The 26,995-nt window shown below is 41.7% G+C and overlaps 1 long non-coding RNA gene across 5 annotated transcripts in view; it reads right to left on the bottom strand.

Annotated features, from left to right (window-relative positions):
• LOC138759876 (uncharacterized) overlaps window positions 1-26,995 on the bottom strand; it is a 296,838-nt gene that overhangs the window by 111,948 nt on the left and 157,895 nt on the right. For 3 of the 5 annotated variants that reach the window (XR_011355182.1, XR_011355185.1, XR_011355183.1), the window contains one exon: window positions 4,269-4,621. This is a non-coding gene — a long non-coding RNA (uncharacterized lncRNA). Of the gene's footprint in view, window positions 1-4,268; window positions 4,622-17,512; window positions 17,601-26,995 lie in introns of those variants that run through there. The other 2 variants (XR_011355186.1, XR_011355184.1) reach the window with 2 other exon arrangements.

Here is a 26,995-nt window from a genome sequence, read left to right as displayed (position 1 = left end):
CATTATTTATAATTGAATATTTATTTTCTGTATTCCAGCTTGTTTGCACTTCCTTCTTGTTTACATTTCTCTCTTTTATATGCATATCTTTTCTTGAGTACAGTACTACCGATAAGTCGAAATTCTGCCTGGCCCACAGGAAACATAATATCAGGGTTGTATGTGATGTCAAAGTACGTCGTCTGACAATAAATCTGAACTTTAAAAGCACAAATGCTGGAAATTGGAAATGAAAACAAAAATTCTGAGAATATTCAGCAGGTTGGTAGCAGCTCTACAACTCAATGTTGTGGACCTTTTTCATTGGTGTGGCTCTCACAAGCATGCAAGATTCGTAACATTCGGAAAGAAAGCTAAAAATTGCCTCAGCTCTCTGTGAAGTAGATGACCCTCTGTTTTTAAGCACTGAAACCTAATTCTAGATTACCCCACAAGAGGAAACACGCTCTCTATATATACCCTGCCAAAAGCCATCAGGATCTTATGTTTCAATCAAGGCTCCGCTCTCATTAAACGCCAGTGGAACTACATCTAAGCAAAAGCATTAGAACCCTTCCTTTAAAAATATTGATGTTGTTTGCAGTACTCCAGATAGGGTCTCACTGATGACATACATAACTGAAGTTCCTTACATTTATATTGATTTCCCTTTACAATAACCAATAACATTCTGTTAGTTTTCTTGATTGCTTACTGAACCTGTGTACTAGAGTTTGGCAAATCGTACACTAAGCTACCCTGATCCCTCTGCAAATTGGCATCCTCCACTAAGATAACATATACTTTTTAATATTTTCCTGTTAAAATTAATAGTTTCACTCTTTCCCACATTTTACTCAATCTTTGCACATTCACTTAACCTACTTCTATCCTGTTCTACCCTCTTTCTTTCTTCTTTATGGCTTACCTTCCAACCTTAACCCTAATGTGTGGATCCAATTCCCCTGGGAAAATGGAACGTGCAGCAGAAGCCAAGCATATCCAGTGGGGGCCAGTGTCAGCTTCTTATCATCACCAAGGTGTGTTTTATTTTAAATTTATGAAATAAATGATTGTCAATTATTTAATTCGGTTGAGAGATACATAACTTTCGGAAACTATCAAGTTTTGGTTTAAATGTATTCACAGGGCTATTTGAATGGTCAATTAAAAAAAGCTTTGTCCATCAGAATATAACTACACGATGTCAATAATACATCTGGAAAATCAATATTAGGTTGAACACCTGATAAAATATGCCACAAATCTTCAAAAGGCAAATCTATTCTGAATTATTTAAAAATTAAACAATTTTTTCTTCTGTAAACTGAAGAAAACAGTCAAATATTCTCCTGAGTGTCAGTAAAGACTTTGCTGTTTCAAATAATATATTTCAAATTCAAATTTATTTGTCATCGGATTGTATCTGTAAAACCTGACAAAACCGTGTTCTCTGCTCCATGATGCAGAGAGTGCAAAAATGCAGACATAATGTCCATAATGTATATTAAAATAAATATTCTTAATAAATAGTAGAGTCTTGGAGAGTTGTTTTAATGGTTATTCTGCAGTCTCCTTGTCATGGGAAGAAGCTGTTTCTCATTCTGGTGGTTCTGGCTCTGATACTTTAGTATCTTTTTCCTGATGAGAGTAGCTGGAAAATGCTAAATGGGGGGTGGTAGGGGTCCTCCCTGATTTTGCGAGCCCTCGTAAACAATGATCCAGATAAATCACAACGACAGGGGGAGAGGTCGTCAGTAAACTTCTCTACTGCTTTTGTGGTCCTGTGGATTTACCTCTGAGCCGATGCTCTACAGCGACTGTACCACACTGTGATGCAGCCGACCAGGAAGTTGACAGAATGATGGCTGGTAGCCTTGCCCGCCTCAGCCTTCTAATGAAGTGCAGTCACTTTTGTACCTTCCTTACAAATGAGTAGATGTTATGTGTCCAGGATGGGTCACTTAAATTGCTCTTAAATCACATTTTTAAACAGTTTTGCATTTCTGTTCAAAAAGATTTCAGATTTATTGTCAGAGTGGCGTCACATACAACCCTGAAATCCTTTTTTCTGTGAGTGAGGCAAAATTACCACTGATTGGAAGTGCAAAAAAACCTGTACACAGAATATACATGTAAACAAATAAAGAACTGTAAACAGATAACAAGTGTAACAAACTGACTGTGCAATACAGAGAGAATAAAAACAATCAACAAAGTGCACAAATAAGATTCCTTAAATGTCCCTGATTGAGTTTGTTGTTGAGGAGTCTGATGATGGAGGGGTAGCAGCTGTTCCTGAACCTGGTGGTATGAGTCTTGTGGCACCTATACCTCTTTCCTGATGGCAGCAGCGAGAACAGAGTGTGTGCTGGGTGGTGTGAATCCGTGATGATTGCTGCAGTTCTTCGACGGCAGCGTTCCCTGCAGATGTTCTCCATAGTGGGAAAGGTTTTTCCTATGATGTCCTGGCTGTGTCCACTACATTTTGGAGGGATTTACCCTCAGGGTAAATTTGCCAGGGTTTCTGGTGTCCTACCAAACCTCCACAAACTCCTAAGAAAGAAGAGGGGCTGATGAGTTTTCTTCATGATGCCTTTAATATGTTGGGTCCAGGAAAGATCCTCTGAGATAGTGACTCCTAAGAACTAAAATTTTCTTACCTTTTCCACCTCTAATCACTGGATTGTAAACCTCTGGGTTTCCCTTCCTGAAAGTGAACAATTAGTTGCTTAGTTTTCGTGACTGACTGCAAGGTTGTGTTGGTGCACCATTTCGCTAAATTTTCAATTTCCCTCCTGAAAGCTGACTCATCACCTTTCTTTGTACAACCCACTACCGCTGTATCATGGGCAAATTTGTAGATGATGCTATTGATGTACTGAGTCACAAGGTCATAGATGTAAAGAGAGTAGAGCAGGGGCCTAAGAACACAGCCCTATGGTCCTCCAGTACTGATGGAGATTGCAATAAATACAAAGTAAAGAAGCAAAGTATTCTAATAGTCATGAAAATTTTCTATTTAACTTAAAAAATATATTGAAGTAAACTTTATTTCAAATGTCCCTATATCTTTTGTACAATAGCAAGTCCTCACAAGCAAAAGAGACTCATGATGATCATATTCTAGGCTTTGATCAGCAGAAGAATTTAGAGTGACCTCCCACACCAATGGGCAGAGGAATACTGGGCATATACTGCTTCAAGCCCTGCCTAAATGATATCTCAAAGTACCTCTTGTGATAATTATTAGGGTCCCTTCATGTAGAACAAGTGAGCCAATTTAAAATGTTCTTCCTCATCCTGTGAAGGGAATTTGTTGAACCTGGTCTGCACGCTTCAGTGAACAAAACAAGACCAGCTTCATCAATAATTTCAAACTCAAAAAAGTTATATTTAGAAGGGAAGAAAACATGATTCTCAATTAACAAATCCTTTATCAAACACATCTTTTGTTCTCAAATAGAAGTATATGGCTTTAGAGTCTGGAGATTTAAAAAAACACATTTGTCCTACTGATTGGCACACAGAAATACAGTCAGGTAATCAGAGAAGGCCAGGACATCATTACCATCCCTGTTCCAGAAAGACCAGCAGGTCACTGTTCATCTGTACTCTTTTGGAAACTGTCAGTTCTGAACTTAACATGCTCATCAAAAACATTTCAATCACTCTCTCCTGTCCTGCTAGTTGACTAAAATTCTGTTAAGATGGTGTGCCACAAACAAGGATTTCATCACATTCTGAGACACATGGACCACAAGTCATCTGTGACATAATGTGAATGGGTTATTGAGGAGCACAAAATGTGTTTGAATTTTACATTCAAGCTTTGAAAGTTTTTAAACTGGTGAAAGGAAAAAGGTAAAAGGTAAAGGTTCCATTATTGTCACGTAATACTACATTTCGAATGTAACATACCGTAAAGCAAACAGAGAGTCGCCACTTTGCCCAGCAACCCTCACAGAAACCTACAGTACCTGGTGTTCATTGTGGTCTCCCCTCCAAGTACTGACCAGGGCTGAGCCTGCTTAGCTTCCGAGATCAGACAATCCCAGATGTATTCAGGCTATAAAGCTTCTCCAAGTCAACCAAGTGTATGTAGAATTTCCACGACAGAAACCAACCTTGTCATTTTTTTTTTTGTTTTGACACCTCCACCCTTCGACCAAACACATCCATAGTGCAATTTTGAAGTGCAAGTTCAAGTTCGAATAGTTATGTAAGTTTTCAATTTAACATGAAAAGAATATTGAAGTAAACTTCATTTCAAATGTCACTATGTCTTTTATTGGCAATAGTAAGACATCTCACACAAGAGTCTTATAATGATCGTATCCTAGCCTTTGAGCAGCAGAATTCCGAGTGATCTCCGAGAGCAATGCGCACAGGAATATGCATGTCATAGTCCAATTTTGTGGACTAATTTTTAGGTTAAAATTTAGGGGGTCGACTATGACATGCATACCACTTGAGCAGTAAGTACCTGCGTCATTTGAGGCGTTGGAAGCTCAGATGTGCGGGCGGCCTGGGTCTAAGCGAGAGTCCGTGGTCGAGAAGTCAGGAGCTCCAGTGGGCAGGCACTCGGGGCCCAGGCAAGAGTCCATTGTCGGGTTGTCGGAAGCTCCTGTGGGCAGTTGGCCTGGGCCAAAAATACGAGGGTCAACTCTTACACTCAATATATGGAAAAGACCAGATTTTGAGGCTAAAAATACAAGGTTGAATTTTACATGTTATTTTCTATTACAGAACTAGGCATAGACTGTCTTAAGCCCAAGTTATATTCCTTGAAGATTATCTTTTGAAAAGATCATCTCATCACTATAGTAAAAACACAATGGAGAAATTCAGCAGATCAAACAGTGTCCTTTATATCGCAAAGTTTAAAATATATCACCAAAGTTTCAAGCTTGAGCCCTTCATCAAGGTATGAGTAAAGTGTAGGCCAGCACCCAAACAAAATAGTGAGGGGGAGAGGGGCGGGGCATGGGGAAGAGCACAGTCCCACAGACAGGAGGCCATAGATGGATAAGGGATGGAGGGCACACTTGCAAATAGGGGGATGGGGGATGACTGTGAATGGAAAGTGAAAGGATTGGAGAGCTGGAGGAAAGAAGAGAGGGATGCAGAAGAGAGAGAGAAGGGAAAGTGGGCTAGCAGAAATGCTATCTAGTTGGAGAGGGCCCAGACAGAATATTAGAAGTTGCTCTTCCAATTTACAAGTGGCTTTTGCTTGGTAGTATCAGTACTTTACACGGGCCATTTAAATGCCATGGGAATTATCTGCAGCGGACCCATGGGCCATGTAAAGTAGGCCCAACAAGTGGACAAAGGTTAAGGAGAGACACTGGGCTGAGGCTTCCACTCCCTACAATCTTCCTGGCCAATGTACAATCCTTGAAGAACAAACTTGATGTACTCCAAGCCAGACTTCAACATCAGAGAAACATCAGGGAGTACTGTGTGATGAAACATGGCTAAGTGGCACTACAATCTGTGGGTTGCACCCTTCATCACGTTCACCAGACAGTGTCATCAGGAAAAACCAGGGAAGGTGGTTTATGTGTCATTATCAATTCATTATGGAGCACAAATACAGCAATCAAGTGCCACCCATTCTACCTGCCAAGGGAGTTCACCGCCATCATCCTGGTTGCAGTATACATTCCACCCCAGGCTAATGTCAGGGTGGCACTGGAGGGACTGAGACCACACATCCTGATGCCTTCCTGATCATTGTAGGGGAGTTCAATCAGACCAATCTGAAGAAGTCTCTGACAAACTACCACCAACACGTCACATGCAAGAACAGGGAGCCAACACACTTGACCACTGCTTCACCACCACGTTCATACAATGACCGCACCTCACTCAGCAAGTCTGATCACTTGGTGGTTCTTCTACTCCCTATGTACAAGCAGAGACTGAAGACCACAGCACCAGTAGTGAAGACTGTGAAAGTATGGTTGAGGGAGGCAGAGGAGTATCTGCAGGACTGCTTTGAATCGGTGGACTGGAACATATTCAAAAACATCCTTAGTCTTGAATGAATAATAGGTGTCACCGACTTCACCAAGACCTGCGTGGATGAGTGTGTGCCCATGCACAGATACCAGGTGTTCCCCAACCAATAACCTTGGATGAATCAGAGGATTCACAACCTGCTGAGGGTGAGATCAAGGTGTTTAAGGCTGGGGATCTATATCTTCTACAAGAAGTCCAGGTATGACCTGCGGAAGTCCTTGCCAAGTAGTAATTCCAGAGGAGGCCAGAAACAGAAGCACGCCAGCTATGGCAGGGAGTGCAGGCCATTACAGCCTATAAAGCGAGGACTAACACTATAGATGGCTGTGATGCTTCACTACCCAATGAGCTGAACACCTTCTATGCCTGCTTTGAGAAGAAGAACAAATGGTGCCTACTAGAATCCCTGAAAAGGCTGAGGACCCTGTGATATCTGTCTCTGAAGGCAATGTCAGAACATTATTCAAGGGGGTGAACCCTCTTAAGATGTCAGGCCCTGACACCATACCTGGCAGGGTATTGAAAATCTGCACCAACCAACTAGCTGGAGTGTTCATGTACATTTTCAACCTCTCATTGCTGCAGTCAAAGATTTCCGCCAGCTTCAAAAGGGCATCACTCATCCCGGTACCCAAGAAGAGTAGTGTAAGCTGCCTCAACGACGACCGTCCGGTAGCATTAACATCTACTGTGATGAAATGCTTTGAGAGGCTGGTCATGGCCAAAATTAACATGTTCCTAAGCAAAGATCTGCACCCACTGCAATTCGCCTATCGTCACAATCTCTCCACAGCAGATGCAATATCGTTGGCTCTCCACTCAGCTCTAGAACAGCTCGAAAACAGCAATTCATACATACGGCTGCTCTTCATCGACTACTGCTCAGCCTTTATTCCATCAGTGCTGGTCAAGAAGCTACATACTCTAGGCCTCTTTATCCCACTCTGAAACTGGATCCTTGACTTCCTCATCAGAACACCGCAGTCAGTACGAATTGGAAACAATATCTCCTCCTCACTGATCATCAACACAGTGTACCTCAAACATGCGTGCTTAGCCCACTGCTCTATTCATTATGCACCTACAACTGTGTGGCCAGGTACAATTCCAATGCCATCTACAAGTGTGCTGACACCACAGTTCTCAGCTGAATCACAAACAGTAATGAGTAAGTGTACAGGAGGGAGATAGATCAGCACAAAGAGTGGTGTAACCTTGCGCTCAACATTCACAAAACTAAAGAGAAAAAAATAACCAACAAACGGATTAACAAAAGAAATTACATAAGGGAGTGGCTCCATGGCCTCCATGGTCGCTCATCAAAAACTGGAACACCACACCCAGCCTCATTCGTTCCTCTCTTTTTTAAGGGGACAGGAGAGGAAGGAGTGAGCACCATATTTATGTATTGTTGGGGGATATCTGTGCATTTTATAACAGTCTGTGATGTTATCTCCTTGTTTATTGATGGAAAATGAAAAATAAAATATTTTTAAAAACACCAAGGAGATGATCGGGAATTCAGGAGGAAGTCAGGGTTACATGACCCAGTCTTCATCAAGGGCTCAGTAGGGGAAAGGGTCAAGAACTTCAAATTCCCGGGTGTCAAGATCTCTGAGGAACTGTCCTGGAGCCTCCATGTCGATGCAATCATGAAGAAGGCTCGCCAGTGGCTATACTTTGTGAGGTGTCTGAGAAGATATGGTAAACTTCTACAGGTGTACCATGGGGAACATTCCGGCTGGTTGCAACACTGTCTGGTATGGAGGTGGCAACTCTCAGGACAAGAAAACTCCAGAGGGTTGTTAACTCAGCCTGTGACATCACAGGCACCAGACTTAACTCCATCAAGGACATCTACATGAGACGGTGCCTTAAAAAAGCAGCCTCTATCCTCAAAGACCACCATTATTCAGGCCATGCCCTCTTTACTCTACTCTTCTCTTTGGTTTGGCTTCGCAGACGAAAATTTATGGAGGGGTAAATGTCCACATCAGTTGCAGGCTCGTTTGTGGCTGACAAGACTACCATCGGGGAAAAGGTACAGGAGCCTAAAGACGGGTGTTCAGTGGCACAAGAAGAGCTTCTTCCCTTCTGCCATCAGATTCCTGAAATGAACTAAAGTCACTACCTTACTTTGTAAAATTTATTGTTGTAAGGTGGTTTATATGAATGTTTGCTATGTGATACTGCCGCAAAACAACGAATTTTGTGACTTCTTCGTGACAATAAATTCTGATTCTACTTTGACACTTGTCCAATCCTGTTATCCACAAATTAGCCAGTGTATTTTTATATTATAGTACTGACCTCACTTCGAAAGCAAATTAGTTATTGCACTTCAAAGCTGCCAAGATCATTAGGTTTTTAGGAGTTTGTAAAAAGTGTTATATGAACACAAGTCCTTCTTTTCTCCCTTTTATTCTTTGGTGAACAAGTAATATCCACCTGTAATATTTTAATCCCAGCAGAACATCATGTGCAATGGAGAAGTTATAGGTAAAACCTATTTGAATTGAGTTACAAATTGGCTATGATCAAACTTAATGTTACATTAGATTTGAGAGGATGAATGACCTCCTTCTGGTCCATTGTTCCAATGTCAACCACTATTTTTATTACACTCACGGGAGAGGACGGAGAATATAGATAGTACCTTCCAAATCTTCAGTATGTTACAATGCAGTGCCCAGCTAATTAATCACTTTCCAAGTTTAGTTACTTTTGCTTCACAGGTAAATGTGCCAGCAAGCTTCCTTAATTTTAACCAAAATACAATGATGAATGAGGATAATGGTAAGCCAGAGGAAACCTGACAAGGAGAATTGCTTTGCTCTCCTTCCAAATTGCATTGCAATCTTTTAAGATGTATTGTAATATGGGCAGGGCCTCAGTTTAACATGGATTTTTTTCTAAAGTAGAGCAAGAGGAGTTGAGCATTGGTGTTAGATGAAAGAACTGCTGTAGTTCTGCACATTTTCTGACAACATGGCACTCAACTTAGCACTTCACTGAACTGCACCGGATTGGGCTTGAATCCGCAACCTTCTGTCTCAAAGATGACCAAACTCAAAAAGTATCCATGGCACGGGGGAGTATGAGAACCAAATATTTTCAATTACAATCCTTCATGCTAACCAATTCCCAAAAGAGAAAGGATTTCAGATCTGGAGAATGGCATCATTATTTTTCTATTCTTAATACAGGAAGATTAAGAATACACATAGGTGTCCCAAACCACAAGCTATTTCATTGGCGATGTTGAGCTCACTGGGTGTAGCAACCGTTATCTTCTTTTCCCAATGACCACACATAACAATTCCCATCGACTACATCAATACCTCACACTCGGCTCCAGCATCTGCAGACTTTCATGCTTCAGTGGTTGCATGTCAGTGGAACAAAGGGAATGACAGTGGTATGAGAGAGGAACTGGCCCAAGTTGACTGGAAAAGTAAGCTAGATGGAGGGATGGCAGAACAGAATTGGAGGATATTTCTACAAGAAATAAGGCAAGTGCAGGATAGATTTATTGCAAGATAAAAAATTGCTACTGTGATGAACCATCAATAACTCCAAAAGAATGAAGTTGAACAAACTGAGGCTTTTATTAGCTTTAGAACAAAAGCACATCCATGCTGCTCGACTGTTCGACCCTGGGCAGGGAGCTGTGGAACATTCTGGAGGCTGTGGGAGGAGCCAGAGGCACAGTCAGCTAATGGATATGCCCAAACAGACAAATATATACACACAGTGGTTTACCACATTCATCCTTTATTTTTAAAAAGAGTCCAGCGGGGTGAAATGGTGATAATACAATTACAAATTAAGTCTTTCAGGTGGTCTGATTTTTTGCTGTGACCATCGTAATTCAGGCTGCGGTTGCAGCACAGTGGCAGGGTCCTGGACAATATGGTGTGCCTGTGTGCAATTGTTGGCCTTAGGCTGGAGGATCTGCAGCAATAAGTCTGGCGTGTCCTGTGTTAGGGCTGGGGTAATATGCCATGGACTTGGTGCATTGTGGGTGGGTAGGGGTGAGTAGGGTGTAGAGTGATCAGTGAAGGTCTCCAGGGCCCTTGAGGGTGCCAAATCCCTAACTGAGACAGTGTCCTCATGCCCATCAGGAAACGCCACGTAGGTGTATTGGGGGTTGGAATGGAGGAGGTGGACCCTTTCAACCATTAGGTCAGACTTATAGCTCCTCGCATGTTTCTGGAGTAAGACTGGGTCTGGGGACATCAGCCACGCTGGCAGCATGGTCCCAGCCTCTGATTTCCTGGGAAAGGAAAACATATGTTCATGTGGTGTGGCATTTGTGGCAGTATATAGTTGAGACTTAATGGAATGGAGTGCCTCTGGGAGGACCTCTTGCCAGAGGAAGAATGGAAGGCCCCTAAACTATAGGACTCGGAGGATGTCCTTCCAGACCGTGGCATTTTCCTTTTCCATGCCCATTCCCCCGCGGGGGTTGAAGATGGTGTAGCAATGCCTCAAGCTAGCAGGTACCGGCGCAGCTCGTCGCTCATGAAAGAGGACCCCCACCCCCACCCACCCGGTCACTATGAATGTATCTGGGGAAGTCAGAGTGAAGAGACTACTTAGGGCCTTGAAGACTGTGGCAGCTGTCATGTCAGAGCAGGGGATGGCAAACGGAAAACATGAGTACTCATCAATTACATTGAGGAACCACACATTCCGGTCTGTGAAGGGCAGGGGTCCTTTGAAGTCGACACTCAGGTGTTCAAAGGGGCGGGTGGCCCTTATCAACTGCGCTCTGTCTGGCTGGTAAAAGTGTGGTTTGCATTACACGCAGACCTGGAAGTTTTTGGTCATTGACCTGATCTCCTCAATGGAGTACGGCAGGTTGTGGGCTTTGATGAAGTGGAAGAATCTGGTAATTCTGGAGTGGCAGAAATCATTAGGAAGGGCTTGTAAGCGGTAAATCTGTGTGTTGGCACAGATCCCATGAGATAGATCATCAGAAGGCTCATTGAGTTCCCTGGGCTGGTACAAAATATTGTAATTGTAGGTGAACAGTTCGATTCTCCACCTCAATACCTTGTCATTCTTGATTTTACTTCACCGCTGCTTATTGTCATGAACACAACAGCCCATTGATGAGTAAGCAGGGTGAATCATTTACTGGCCAGGTAGTACTGCACCACCCCAACAATGGCTTGGGCCTCCTTCTCGACAGAGGAATGTTGAATTTTGGGGCCTTGGAAGGTACGGAAAAAGAAAGCAACGGGTCTGCCCACCTTGTTAAGAGTAGCAGCCAGAACGAAGTCTGATGCATCACTTTCCACCTGGAATGGGATGGATTCATCCACCGCATGCATAATGGCCTTGGCAATATCTTCCTTGATGCGGCTGAAGGCTGCATGGGCCTCTGGCATCAGAGGAAAAGTGGAGGATTTGACTAGGGGGCAGGCCTTGACTGCATAGTTAGAACCCACTGGGCATAATAACAGAAAAAGCCCGGGCATCTTTAGCTGTTGGGGAGGGGAAGTTCTAGGAGTAGGCACGTGCAGTCAGGGTCTGGACACAGCCGAGCATGGAAAGGCGGGTTGTTCGAAATATGCACTTGGCCTTTTTTTATGTGAGATTGAACTTGGCAGTTTTGAGGAATTTTTGAAGGTTGGCGTCATGATTCTGCAGGTCATGGCCGCAGATGGTGATGTGATCGAAATACGGGAATGTGACCTGCTGCTCATACTGATCTACCATGCGGTCCATCTCCCACTGGAAGACTGAAACTCCATTAATGATGCTGAAGGTGACCCGCAAGAAGTAGTTGAGGTGGCCATCCACCTCGAACCCAGTGTATTGGCGGTCTTCTGGGAAGATAGGGATCTGATGATATGTGGATATCAAGTCAATGTTAAAAAGAACCCAATATTGAGCAATTTGGTTCAACATAATGGGATATACAGTGGAGGGGGTAGGCATCTAGTTGTGTGTACCTATTAATGGTCTGACTGTAGTCGATGCCAATCCTGTTCTTCTCCCCATTCCTCACTACCACTACTTGTGCTCTCCAAGGACTGGTGCTGGGATAAATGATCTCCTCCTTAAGAAACTGCGTCACCTCCGCCTGAATAAAGGCCCCATCTCCGATACTTCCAACTTTTGATGTGATGGGTTTACAGTCTGGGATGAGATTGGCAAAAAACGGTGGAGGGGTGATTTTGAGTGTAGAGAATCCTCAGATCGTGCATGATGAGTGACTGGGTTCCTCGCTGGATGTGATTGGGGGGGGTGCTGAAGAGTAAATGGAGCTCAGTGGGCAATTCAAGAACTGCTGGTTACAGACAGTGAGGGGCGGGTGGGGCCCATCGAACTCCATCATCATGCTTTTAAGGTGACATTGAAAATCAAGTCCCAGTAGCATGGCAGCACCGAGCTGTGGCATCACCAGAAGTTTAAAGTCTTTATAGTATGCACAGTCAGAGTGACTACGAGGTAGCCACAAACATCCATTGTATGCGACCTTGAAGCCAAGTAGATCTTTAGGTTACTGGAAATACCATGCGGGAGTCGTGCAGCATGTGTCTGGGTGAATGAAGCTCTCCGAGCTCCCACTATCAAATAGGCAACTCATGGCTGTTTACCCGAATGTCTGTCATTGATCTGGTGAGCTGATGCAGGCTGTCCTGGTCAAGTGTGACAGAGACCAGTGTTGGACCTCTCGGCGGAGAGGTCACATGCTGATTTGGAAGATGGTGGCCCCGTGGCCCACATGCAGCTCTGCTGAATCCTGAAGATGGCAAGGAAGATGGCAATCCCTGCAACTCACACGTGGCCCTGCTAGTTCCAGGCGATGGCAGCATCCAGGACGGTGGCCCCCACAATCCGCATGCGGTGCTGCTGGGAAGGGGTTTAGATCTACACACCTCAGCATAGTGTCCCTTCTTCCCACAGCTGGAGCAGACCGTGTCTTTCTCTGGGCAGCGTTTCCTCAAGTGCTTGCCTAGCCCACAGAAATAGCACTTTGGGTTCTCCAACTACAGTGGCCATGGTTGGGTTGCTGACAGAACCTGGTGGTGGTGATCAGAGGTGTTCGCGTGGTATTGTCACCATGGTTGGATCGTTAGTGGGGCAAGAGGGTGCCGGCATGACCCAAGATGGTGGTGCACAGGCAACTATGAGACAGCCACATTATTGGTTGAGTATTCTGGAGAGCCATTTTCAGCGTACCTTCCAGCTCAGCTGCTCTCCACAAACTGAGCTCCTCTTGCTCCAATAATCTTTTGTGGATGTAGTTTGACCTGATCCCTGTAACATAGGCATCCCTGATCAGGTCCTCCGGATGCTCCGCAGCTGTTACAGCCTCATATTCACAGGCCCTTCCGAGGGTTCACAGGGCCCAGAGGAACTCGGCGTTTGACTCCCCGGGTCACTGCTTTCGGGTCATCAGGAGTTGCCTGGCAATAGACCGTTAATCTTTGGCAGATACTGGCCCTTTAGAATGGTCATGACCTCCTGATATGATGCAGCGTCCCTGATCATCGAGTACACCAGGGTGCTGACTCGGGAGTGTAGTACCTGTCATTTGTTGGTCCCTCAAAACAGCGTAGCTAGAGGTTGAAGTTGGTAGATGCCTCAGGTGATTGAGGGCCGATTTCCAGTTTCACCGGCTTCAGGATCTGCTCCATTATAAACCTAAAGCTAATAAAATTGATACATCATCAATGACTCCAAAAGACTGAAGTTGAACAAACTGATAGGCTTTGATTAGCTCTAGAACATGTTGCTTCTGCAGTGGACAGGGAGCCATGGAACATTCTGGAGCCTGTGGGAGGAGCCACAGGCACAGTCAGACAATGGGAATGCCCAAACAGACAAATATATACATACAATGGTTTACCACAGAATGGAAAAATGGCACAAATGTGACTAACGAGAGAGGTTAAGGCTACAAATAAAGCAAAAAGGAGGGCATACAAGGAAGCAAAAGTGATTAGAAAAACAGAGAATTGGGAAACTTTTAAAAACTTACAGAAAGAGACAACGAAATTCATTAGGAAAGAAAAGATAAATTATGAAAGAAAGTTGGCAAATAACATACAAAAGGATACTGAGTTTTTTTTAATACATAAAGAGTAAAAGAGAGATAAGGGGAGATATAGGACTGTTTGAAAGTGATGCTGGAGAAATTATAATTGGTGATAAAGAGATGACAGAGAAACTAAATGAGTACTTTGTGTCAGTCTTCACTGAAGACAATAGCAATGTACCTGATAGAGGTCCAGGGAATAGAATTAAGTACAGTCAGGATTACTTGAGAGATAGTGCTTAGTAAGATGAATAGACTAAAGATAGATGTGTCCTGGACCAGATGAGGTGCACCCACAGGTTCTGAAGGAGGTGGCTTTAGAGATTGTGGAGGCATTGAAAATTATTTTCCAGAAATCAATAGACTCTGATATGGTTCAGGAGAATTGAAAGGTCGCAAATGTAGTTCTGCTTTTTAATAATGGAGGGAGGCGTAAAATAGGAAATTATAGCCCTATTAGTCTGACGTCGGTAGTGGGAAGTTATTGGAGTTTGTTCCTCAAGGACAAGGTTTAGAAATACTTCGAGGTTGAAGCCAGCATGGTTTCATGAAGGGATGATCCTGCCTGACCAACCTATTGGAATTTTTTGAGGAAATCTCAAGTAAGATGAACAATGGAGAGGCTGTGGATGTTGTGTATTTGGATTTTCAAAAGGCCTTCGATAAGGTGCCACATAAGAGGCTGCTTAATAAGATGAGATCCCATGGAATTACAGGAAAGATATTAGATTGGGTGGAGCAAACTGGCTGATAGGCAAAGGGTGGGAATAAAGGGATCATGTTCTGGTTGGTTGCCAGTTACTGGTGGTGCACCTCAGGGGTCGGTGTTGGAGCCGCTTCTTTTTACAATGAATATTGATGATTTAGATTATGGACTGAATGGCTTTGTGGCTGAGTTTGCAGATGACACCAAGATGTGCGATAGAGTAAGTATTGAAGAAACCAAAAGGTTGCAGAGAGACGGACAGCTTAGGAGAGTGGGCAAAGAAATGGCAGATGAGATACAATGTAGAGAAATGTACGGTTGTATATTTTGGAAGAGGAAATAAACAGGCTGAGTATTATTTGGATAGGGAGAAAATTCAGAATTCAAAAGTGCAAAGGGACTCATGCAGGATATTCAAAAGGTTAACCACCAGGTTGGATCAGCAGTAAAGGAAGCGAATGCTATGCTGACATTCATTTCAAGAGGAGTAGTGTATAAGAGTAAGGAGGTGTTGGTGAGGCTGTATGGGCCACTGGTGATAAATCATTTAGAGTAATGGGTGCAGTTTTGAGCCCCCTTACCTTAAAAGCGATATAATAAAGTTGGAAAGAGTTCAGAGAAGATATACCAAGATGATTCCTGGAATACAAGGACTAACATATGAGGAACATTTGGCAGCTCTGCATTGTCTTCATTGGAGAATAGAAGAATGAGAGGGGATCTCATAGAAACATTTTGAATGCTGAAAGGATTGGACAGAGTAGATGTGAATAAGAGGTTTCCCTTGGTGGGTGAATCCAGGACAAGAGGGCACAGTCTGAAAATTGAAACAGAGATGAGGAGAAATTATTTAGCCAGAGGGTCGTGGATTTTTAGAATTCATTGGAGACCAGATCAGGCTATCAAGGGATATGGGGAAAAGGCTGGAATTTAGAACTAGATGTGAGAGCAGTTTAGCTCATGGTGGAGTTGAGGAGCAGACTTGATGGACCGAATGGTCTATTTCTGTTTCTTTATCTTGTGATCTTTTACACCTGCTGACAATTTATTTCTCACTTGCTTGCTTTAGTTTGTTTATCTCAATCCATTGCTGTCCTTTCAATTCACCACATGCAATAGCACACTAAGGATTGACATATTATTGGACAAGAATTACTTACTTTATTATTGCAGAGGTTGGGTGTAGAATCTGCTGTTGTCCATTGATAAAGACAACACCAAAATTATTAGGTCTGGCTCTAATGTTTTGCAGTGGATGCTTCTGCAGTGCCCCAAGAATGGAAAGGTGGAAGCAAATCCAGTCCATGATTAGGAGGGCTTGAAGAAGTATGAATATCAGATGGGTCAGGAGAGATGGAAGTGGAGAGGGAGAGGTGTGGGATGCCTGCAGTGAGGAGATCAGGGATCAGTATGGGTGTGAATCAAGAGGAAAAAGTAGATGAGTAAAATTGGGCAGCATGGTCTGGATCCAAGGGAAGCCAAAGTTCTTCTTCAGGGATCTGGAGAGTGCAGTCTTCAGTAACAGACTCAAACCTCCACAGAAATCAGAAGTTGCCCCTTAGCCTCATGTTTCTAATTCTGCAACATAATTCTGAAAATCTGCAGAAGCAGAAGATCATGAACAAGGCCACGTAACCATGTTCTCTTCCAGATTCATAAAATCCTGTCAGTATATCTGGTAGGGCTCTTTAAAAGCCATCCTTTAATTTTGGCTGACTTTGAGATCCTGGCAAGATGAGTGTCAGTGAAATACACATTGAGATTCTACGGACAGAGTTCCTTAAACAAACCGCATGGCTCATAATGTACTGCTGCACAACTGAGAAATCTAGATTAGTCAAACACCCAGGCAACTCAATTTCTTAACATCAAATAGTATTCATCAATAAGTCTGATGAACTGCAAAATAAGAAGTAATCTGTCAATGAATCCATCATGTGTCCTGACAGCAGATGATAAAGAAGTTTCATTCTTTGAAGGTAAATGAAGTGACTATGACAAATAATGGCCTTTTGGAGAAATGGATGCCTGGCTTTTTGACTTGTGTCCAATGATCAATTGCTGCCCTGATCGTCCCTCTGATCAGCTGCTCTCTTGACTTATGCTGTGGTAATGGACTGCAATGATATCCTGTGGATTTTATTTCACTTGAACAATGAAACACTCACTGAAAATCTCAAATGATTAAAACTGGAATAGCACCAGGTGATATTTGACTGCACCGTGCTCTGTAGGCCATGGTGTTTATTTTATATCTGCTTTGTAATTTTATTTTATTAAAAAACACATCACTGCATTGATTTTTCACTGGGTCACTGGACTGGGGTCAGCCAACCTTGACGAGGAAAAGAATAACAGACACATCATTTGTCTCCTCCCAAGTGCAAATTATGTGACTAGAAGTATGGATCAAAGGTCAAGGACAACTTCCTTTCCTGCTTTTCTAACCTTTCAGTTTACAAAGCAGCACGATAACAGTTGGAGTGTAATACTTGAATATTAATGAAGAACGAAAAGCAAACTATAAACAACAAAAAAATTAATGTACAGAATTGCACGTGTTCAATGGTCCTTCTGTTGCGAGCAATGCAAAAATAGGTGTAGGCCATTGGAGTCCAGGTTTGATCATCCATTTAAAAAAAAACTTGGTGAGTCTATACTTTATTTATCTATCTTTGTGAATAACTGTATTCAGTTCACCCTCAATACGAGTCATGTCCATGGAATGTTTACTTCATCTTTCAGACCTGAGTTCATGTCTGCAAATCTGTGCTGTAACCTCCTCCAGGATAACTTAACCTTCTTGAAGTGAGGTCCTTTAACAGCATGCTCCAGCTGGAACAAAACAGAGGCTCTTTATAACCCAAGTCCTGCTTTCTCATTGTTGTATTTTCAGTTATTTGAGATGAAAACCAATATTCCATTAACTTTTCAATTATTTTTAAACTAGAATGAAGGCACACCAGAAACAATGTAAACTACAGTGCAAATGTTAGAGATGCACCAGTAAACTCCAGACACCAATTGGAGCTAGTTATAATTGCTGGAAGTGTAATTATCAGAAGCCTGCTGCAGTCCTTGACATGTCAGCTACAGCTCAGTTGATAGCACTGTCATTACGGGCACAAATCATTCTGGGTTTGCTTCTCACTTCCCATGCACGAGAATTAAAATCTCGACTGAGCCAACACTATCATATTGGGAAAAGCCACATTGCCTGACAATACAGTCAGCCCACTGTAGGCTCAACCTTTATTTCACCACAGCCCACCTGAAGTGTTCCTTTACGGACCACAACCCTCTCAGACTATGCCATGGACCACCTGTGGACGAGGAGGATGATAAGTACAAACCCCTTCCCACACAATTGACAGGATGCTTTGTTTTGATTGGAAAATCTTTTGAGAATGTTTAGGATTTTTTTTATTATCAAACGCACAACCAGGTTTTACCCATTATTTGTTTATTATATCAGATGAATTTTTCTTTGCCACATTGTCACAGATCACCTGAAATAAACACACAGGTCATCAATGGTCTGTGGATCACAGGTTTAAAAATATTAGTCTGTTGGATAAGATCTTAAACCAAGGCACCATTTCGCTCATTTTGATGAAGTGCCCTGGCTAAGGTTAATCTATTATCCAGTATTACCAAAGCAGATAATCTTATTGGTATTATGTGGCTGTCTATAGTTGCCAGGTGGAGATTGGAGAAAGCACGTTTCCAGCAAAATAATGATTACACATCAAAAATACTGTGAAGTGCATTCATATTTTCTGAGATCATAAAAGGTGCCACAGAAAATTTCCTCCTGGATTTGTAATGGGATTGACCCAAGTATTACTGGTTTCAGAAGTGAAATTACAGGTTGTGAAAACTAACATCCTTGTAACTTGTTTTTATCCTGATAGACATTGAACAACAGACAAAAGTAATCAATAAACCAGTGCGCCATTGTTTAATGCTAATTCCTGATATCAAATTCAGACTTAGATTCAAGTTACATCATTTATGTCTGTGAGCATTGCATTTCACCCCATGATCATTTATTTCCAAACATTCAAATTTGATTCTCTGAGTTGTAGCCCCTTTGTCCCTATTCAAGAATATCCTAATAAAGATCAAAATATCACAATAAATAGAATATATAAATATTCTATTTATTAAAACAAAGAGGGTACCATTCAACAAAATCAAATAAACATTGGAAATAAATGATCATGGAGTGAAAGAATCTTAAGCTCACAGACATAAACTTGACCATCTATGTCTGTTTTTGAGCTCAGAAATTCACATTAAATAATGGCACATTGGTTTATTGATTACTTTCACCTGTTGTTCAAGTTCAAGTATCATCTGATTGTACAAGTACAGCTCGACAAAACAACGTTCTCCAGTCCTCTTTGTAAATCACTGCAAAACACATACAGACATAACGTGCATATGACACTTATGCATAGTACATATAAATATTAAAATAAATAAATATTATTGTAATTTAGTGGCGTTGTCGCAGTCACGTACTTACCTGCATCAGGTGTGGTGCCGGCCACCGATGATGACTTAAGAGAAGCAACGCATGGAAGTAACAGCACACATGCGTAGGTGTGTTAAGCTTCAGAATATGGGGGATGGATCTCGGACGCAGGAGGAGGAGAGTGAGAGCATCAGGATCACCCATGTGACAGTGAGCCAATGAGAAGGACAGAGGGGTGTGGCTGGATGGTGTTTGGGGAGTTGAAGAATGCAATGTTGTGACTGAAGAGAATAGAGAAACTTGACTCCATCGTGTGCTGAAAGAAATGAGTGAGTGCATTCTTTAATTGTTTGTCAACTGGGGTAAAACAGTGCCATTAAATAGTCACAGAGGGTTTGTATCAGCACTTTTACTGACTGTAGGAAGAAATATTTCTCAGCCTGGAGGCTCTGGCTTTGATACTGCTGTACCTAGAGAGTAGATGGAAGATGTTGAATATGGGGTGGTAAGAGTCCTCACTGATTTGGCGAGCCCTCTTTAGAAAATGATCTCGGTAAATCACATCGATGAGGGAGAGGGAGACCCCAGTATCCTCTTTTTCGTTCTTATGGTTCTGAAGATTGACCTCTGATCTGATGCTCTGTAGCAACCATGCCACACTGATGCAGCCAGCCAGGATAGTCTTGATAGAGCTCCTGTAGAAATCCCGCCTCGGTCTTCGCTGGAAGTGCAGTCATTGTAGCACCTTCCCGACAAATGAGAAGATGTTGTGTGTCACTCCAAGGAACTTTGTGCTCTCTACTCTCTTTACTAATGTGCTATTAATGTGCAGTGGAAGGTGGTTATCTCTGGTCTTCCTGAAGTCCACAATCACCTCCTTTAACTTGTCCACACTGAGACTTAGATCGTTATTCTCATACTATTTCACGAGATTTTTCCACCTCTTCCCTAAAGTGCAACTCATCACCATGGCTGAGAGACCAACTACTGTTGTGTCACCAACAAACTTGTTGGAGCAGGATCTGGCGATGCAGTCATGAGTCAGTAGCATGAAATGGAGTGGGCTGAGTATACAGCCCTGTGGTGCACCAGTGCTCTGCATGAAGGTGCTCGATTGTGATCTTGTAAGAGGGTAATTTAAATATTATATATCCAAAAATAAGGCAAATACTCACGTTTTAACAGCCATAAAATGGGTGCCTGCCTTCCTTTATTCTGCTCTCCAATTGTTCTCAATGGGCTCCCTTCTTCTTCCCAGCCCCTCCCTCAGACCACCTCCCTTGCCTACCTATTGGCTCATCCACCTACTCGTCATCGCAACTCCTCACTCTGACCGCGCGTGCGTGTTACCAACTGCAGCCAACTGCTCATTAGCAACTGCAGCTGGTTTGGATGTGTCACTCCCAGCAATCAACTCGCAGCACCAGGAAGAGGTAGGGTCACTACTGTGACAGCTCTCCCCCCCCCCCAGCCTCCAAGTCATGCGAGGAGGCAACTGACTGGATCTGCCCCACTACAAAATGGTCTGTTGGGCAGACAGTCTGTCCAGATCTAGTACAGTATTGCCAGGCAGACGATGGAGGATCTGACAGGCAGGGGTTCAGATGTCTCTCCGGAGTTGGCAGTGCCAAAGCAAATGGGGCATTGATATAAACAAATGGCCAAACAGAACAGGTTAGGAAAATCTTGAATTTCCTGTACCTTCAGTTCCTATAGCAAGACACCATCTTTTGTAACCTTGTGCCCTAAAAACGTAAGCTCAGAGGCCCCAAAAATGAATTTAGTCAGATTGATAATGATGCCAAACTCATTGAGTCTCTGGAATAGTTCTAGAAGATGGTCCTGGTCTTCCAATTCATTGACACTTGCCACGAGGATATCATTAATGCAAGTACAAAATTGAAACCGGAGAAGGTGATCCATAAATCACTAAAACATTTGAGCTGTGTTCTGTAAACCAAATGGTATTTGGAGAAACTCAAAGATTCCACTGAAATCTGATAGTAAGCATGCACCTCGTCTATTTTTGCAAATACTTATTTACTGGGCAGGCTGGCTGAGAAATCTTGTAAATTTTGAATATTGTACCTTTGGGTATGAAGGCATTATTCAGCACATGGTAATCACCACACTGTCGCCAATTTTCTGGAGACTTATTTGAGACCATATTCAGTGGTGATGCCTATATCCTGCAAATGATCAAACTCTGCCTTCGAAATTTGCAACGGCCCACACACTGTAAGCAGAGGTTTCTATATGGTGGGTTACGGCATGTTTTATATCCCTGTGCTAATATGACAGGGTTACCAAGTGAGGGAAATGCTTGAGCAATCTTTGAAAATGTCAGGTAGTTGGTTGGAGACTTGTGAGACAGGTGATGGCCCTCTCAGCTCAAAGAAGAACAACATTCCACGACACAGCAATTCTTTAAATCTATGAGCAGGGAAAATGTTGATTGAAAATCCGCTCCCAAAATGGCTTTCACTACATCTGCGACTGTGAAAACCTAATGGAATGGCTTATGAAACCCAATTGCTGGTAGGAACTAATTATGACAAAATGGGGTTCAACACAATGCATCAACGTCAAAGTCAAATCAAAAGAAAATAGGGCATAAATCAATCTCTCTATTCATCATTAGTCCACAGTGCATTGCCTCAAAAGATTTACAGCGCAACTGCCCATCAATTAAAACAAATCCCAATTATCTGGTCATAATTGTGTGAATGGGATGTATCTGCAGTAATAGCCATGTTAGTGAACTTTCTGTCTTTTTAATGACAGAATCTTGTTAATTTAGGATTGCAATATTAAGAAGAAATGCATTAAGCTTTGAAATCTCAAGCAGTTTGGGAACAGATACAACCACGAAGATAGGAATATAATTGAGCACATGACATGTTTTAGCACTTCCACTAAAGCACGAGACAGGAGATTTAACTGATAGCCCATAACAATTTCAAAGCTTGACTTCTGGGCAATACTACCTTACAATCAGAAATGTTCACTTGAGATAAACAGTTCATTTGCATCTTTCATGCCTCCCAGGTATTGATCTTGTGGAAGCATGATTGCAAACAGTCGCCAAGTGTAATTTTCCATTATTTCAAAACGTTCATTCTGCAATTTCACGGAAGCTAATAAATGTGTGACAAATGTGAAGAAACAGTACAAGATTATGCTTTTATTATCTGTCTGTCTTTTTGATTCTTGTAGGAAAATACACATCAGTTCCCAAGTAAGATTAAAATTAAAACAGGAAATGCTGTTAACAGTTAGCAGGTTAGACAGCATCTTTGTAGAGAAAGAGTTAACATTTTGTGTTGATAACTTTTCATGAGAACTGAGAAAAGTTTGAAATTAAACTTTTTTTAAGTTTCAGAAAAGGGGGAAGGATGCAAAGAACAAAGGTGATGTCTGCAATAGGATGGAGATAAAACGCAGAAAAGGTTGTGGCTCTGGCTGAGAAAGGATGGCAAAGTCACAGTGATCACAGTCGAATTGTCTTAAGGAGATACAAATACAAGATGAATGAACTTGCTGACGAAAAGAAAAAGAATTGCTGGACTGGTGGGATCTAAAATTCTGCATGAAATCTAAAATAACATCAGGAAATTCTAGAAGTACTCAACAGCTTCGTCAGCATCAGAAAAGAGAAGGAAACGCTGTCAATGGCCAATTCTAACACATGCCAAAGGGCAGGGTGTCTGAAATTGTTGAATTCATTGTGGATTGTTAAGGGCTGTGATTGATCTGGTCAGAAAAAGTGGCAATGTTCCCCAATTTACATCAGGCTTTGGGGAACATTGCAATAGGCCAAAAATAGGAAAATTGGAACGGGAGAGGGGAGAGAGAATTAAAGTGACAGGACTCTTGGGATCATTCTTGTGGACTGAACAGAGGTCTTCTGCGAACAGTCACTCCATCAATGTTTGGCTTCTTTAGTGTGGAGCAGTGTTTTTCAAACTGCCCCCCTAAACTCAGATTCCACCCTAAGCAATCCCTATGCTATAAGTGCCTTTGTGATTGGTAAGGAATTGCTTAAGGCGGTATGTATGTGGGATGGGAAGGTTGAGACCACTGTTCTAGACTCAATTGTCACTGAAATAATTTGCTTCAGAAAAATTGTCGTTGGTCCATTTCATTTGGAGTTATGAAACCATGCACATAATGAGTCAATTAGATATGATTAAAACAATGGTTTTCAAACATTTTCTTTCTGTTCACATACCACCTTAAGCAATTCCTCACTAACCAAAGAGCACTTATGGTATAGGGATTACTTAAGGTGGAATGTGAGTTTAGGAGGGCAGTTTGAAAACCACTGTTTTAATCATACCTAATTAACTCGTACACAATTTCACATTGTAAGCATTCTGATGTGAAACAGGTACATGTGGATCACCTGGAAGAAGATTTGGAATTTTGGATGGTGGGAAGGGAAGAGGTCAAAGGGCAGGTGTTCTATCTCCTCTGGGTATATTGAATATTGTTTGAATATTGAGCGAGAACAGGTGAAAATGGAAGAGTTACAGAAGTAGTTGTGGACACAAGTTTTGCCTCACAATGCTAAAAGAAAGAAGGGGAATGTGTCGGGAGGTAGCAACATATTGAAATAGACAGAAATTACAATTACAATCCATTGAATGTGGAGGCTGGTGTGATGGAAGGCGAGGACAAGAGCAAATCCATCTTTATCCAAGGTAAGACCAAAAGATCTGACAGACACCTACAACATTTTAAAGTAATACATAGTTTATAACAAATATACCATTAAGGCACAAATACACATCAAGAAAAGTTGCCCAATCTAGCAAGAGAAGTTGAATAGAAAAAGATGTAATATTGCCAAAAAGCTCATAAGCATGAGGATTAGGAACAATACATAATGCAGCAAAGAAGAAATAAGGGAAGGTAAAATGCAAAACTAATCCAGCAAGAAACATAAAAGCCCTAAAAGCATCAATGAATTTGTAAAAAGGAATATACAGCAGATATCAGTACTGTGGCTCGAGCTATTCGCATGGGCCCAAATGCAATACATGCATGTTTGCTAATGGTATAAAGCTGGGTGGCAGCAGGTTTGTCAGAGGCTTCAGGAGGATATAGGCAAAATACATGGAGGACAAGGAAAATGGAATGCAATGTGGGTAAATCAGAGGTAATCGATTTGGGCAGAAAATAAGAGTCGGCATTCAGGGAGATCTGTAAGTATAGTACATTAATACAACAAGCAATTAGAAAAGCAATTATAGTTTGGCCTTTATTGCAAAAGAATTTAAGTACAAGAATAAAGACATCTTACCATAGTTAGATTTGGCCCTGGCAAAGTTGCAATGCAAATATTGTGTGGTATCAAGTCTCATTACCTAGGTCAAAGACCAAATGCAATGAAGGTTCAGCAGGATTGCTGAAATAAGGAATTAGCCCTTCGATGAGAAATTAAGTAGAATGGGAATATACTCCCTTGAGTTTAAGCTGAGAATCATTTCATTAAAATTAGTAAAATTCTTCTGGGTCTTGAAGAAGTGACAATAGATGGACAATGATTCTCCTTGTGCTGGTGCAACTCAAGACATCATACTCTTAAAAGATTCAAGATTCAATTTATTGTCATAGTAATAAAACTGTCATATTACATGAAATTTCATTTTGCCTGCTGCAAGGCAGATTTGCCACCAGCTGGAATTGCCTAAGCACATCTTACAGTCTGAGAGAGAGAAGCAAACCAGAGTCACCGAGAGTCTGTAGATTCGGTCATGTGCCCCATAAAATCTGTGCTCATTCTTTCATGGAGCAGCCATTTTAATACAATTTGGGCCCAGTTTTCCCACTGCAAAGACATAAATGAGTTGCCAGTGTGAAAACTGGAAAAGCTATCGGGTAAATCAGTACTCTTTGTATGTGGACCTAAGATAAGTAAGATTTAAAGCTCAGGCCCTGGGTTTAACATCCACCAGAGTGGCTGAATTAGAATCATAGAGTCACTCAACACAGAACAGGCAATCTGTTCCAACTCATCCATGCCAACCAAGTTGGCATTCTGGCTAGACCCCCGACCTACATTTGGTCCATATCCTTCTAAGCCCTCCCCATTCATATACCTGTACAAATACCTTTTCAATGTTGTAACTGCACCCACTTCTACAACTTCCTCTGGCAACTTGTTCCAGATACAGACCACCAACTGAGTGAAAAATTTGCCTGGCCAAATTCTGTTCCAAATTAGACTCCAACACAACCTTCACTTTCTATCCAAATCTTCCCCACAGACCTTGTAGAAAAGAGGCTATTCATCTCAACATAACTGACCAATTCAACTTAATTCTACTTGCTAACTTTTCCCCTTCAACCCTGCAAATGAATCATCTTCATGTGCACATTTACTATATAGATTTGCTTACATCAAAAATTAAAAGCTAACTGAACCAAGGCCAGTCTAGATATGACCCAAAGCAACTTGAACAGCCCGATAAATACAGTAATCTCGAAGATGCTCAAGGAAGAAGCATCAAAAATTGATCATAAACAGAGAGCCCTGCTAAATATTAAGTAATCATCCTGGTCTGGGTAAAATATTGAGCAGTTCAGAACACCAAGGCCTCACCAAACCCAACCTTTGGATTTAAGTCTGATTTCTAGGTTTTAACAATCTGCTTTCACAATCTGCTGTTTTCTGACAGATTTTTTTCCAGTTTCACAACCTTCTTTGTGAAGAAATTTCCCCTCTCATTTCCACTGGGTTTTTTTTTAGCCAATTAGATCAAAACAATGATCTTTGGTATCCTATAAAATTCCAGGTGAAATTTTCATCTTACTTCCTCTGTTGAGATTCCTCTAACTTTGGTCCAAATCTATATATCCAAATAAAATACCAAATATGGAATGTCCTTTATTTCTTTTAAGATAATGAATTTTTTTCTTTGTGTTATAGACAAATGAGACACATTTCCTAATCCGCAGAGAGGCTAGTTAGGTGTTAACAAGTACTTGCAAGATTTTATTCTGTTCTGATTGATTCTTCATTTTAGGTAATATACCCAGGAGTGATTGTACTCAAAGACTCTTCCACGCAAGGAGGGACAGATAACAATTCTTTTTATTCTTTTAAATGACATGCAATTATTCTAAAGGCCACCAGTAGCCCATTACGAGCAATCCTGTTTCTAATGGTCTGTGTAGTAATAAGCTTTGGATCATCTAAAATACAAAGTATAGGCATTTTAGGAATATATGTTATAATGGTGTTTTGGAGAAATGTAATAACCTTAGACCCATTACATTAGCAGAAGAGGGTGAGCTGTCTCCTCACTATTTCCACTCTTAAGGAAAGTGCCCAGATGAAGTACTTCCTTCTGCTTAAGGAAGCTATAAATGCCAAATTTAAAAATATCAGCTACATTACCCTAAGACAGGTGTTAAGTGATTTTCTGAATAAATTGGCACAAACATGTTTCTACTATTTTTACTGGAGATGTCCGTCTCAGGGTTTTTCACATATGCTGGAAGCCTAAATGTGGCATATTAATTGTATTATCAATCAGAAACATATATAGTTTGGACACTAAATGAGCCTTTTTTATTACTTTAAGAAAAAAACTTGCTTATTAAGCATATCCTAGGCTACCCATCTCCTCAGGAATCGATAAGCATTTGAACATAATTGAAAATATTTAAAAAAAATTGTCACCTTCTAATTCAGAATTATGTTCCTTCTCTTAATTTTCTCTCCTATTCCCCTGAAAGCAGC

This window comes from Narcine bancroftii, chromosome 4, assembly GCF_036971445.1.
Source record: "Narcine bancroftii isolate sNarBan1 chromosome 4, sNarBan1.hap1, whole genome shotgun sequence".
NCBI lineage: Eukaryota > Metazoa > Chordata > Chondrichthyes > Torpediniformes > Narcinidae > Narcine > Narcine bancroftii.
The sequence above is the reverse complement of the archived record's forward strand: the minus strand, read 5'-3'. Positions and strand labels throughout refer to the sequence as shown.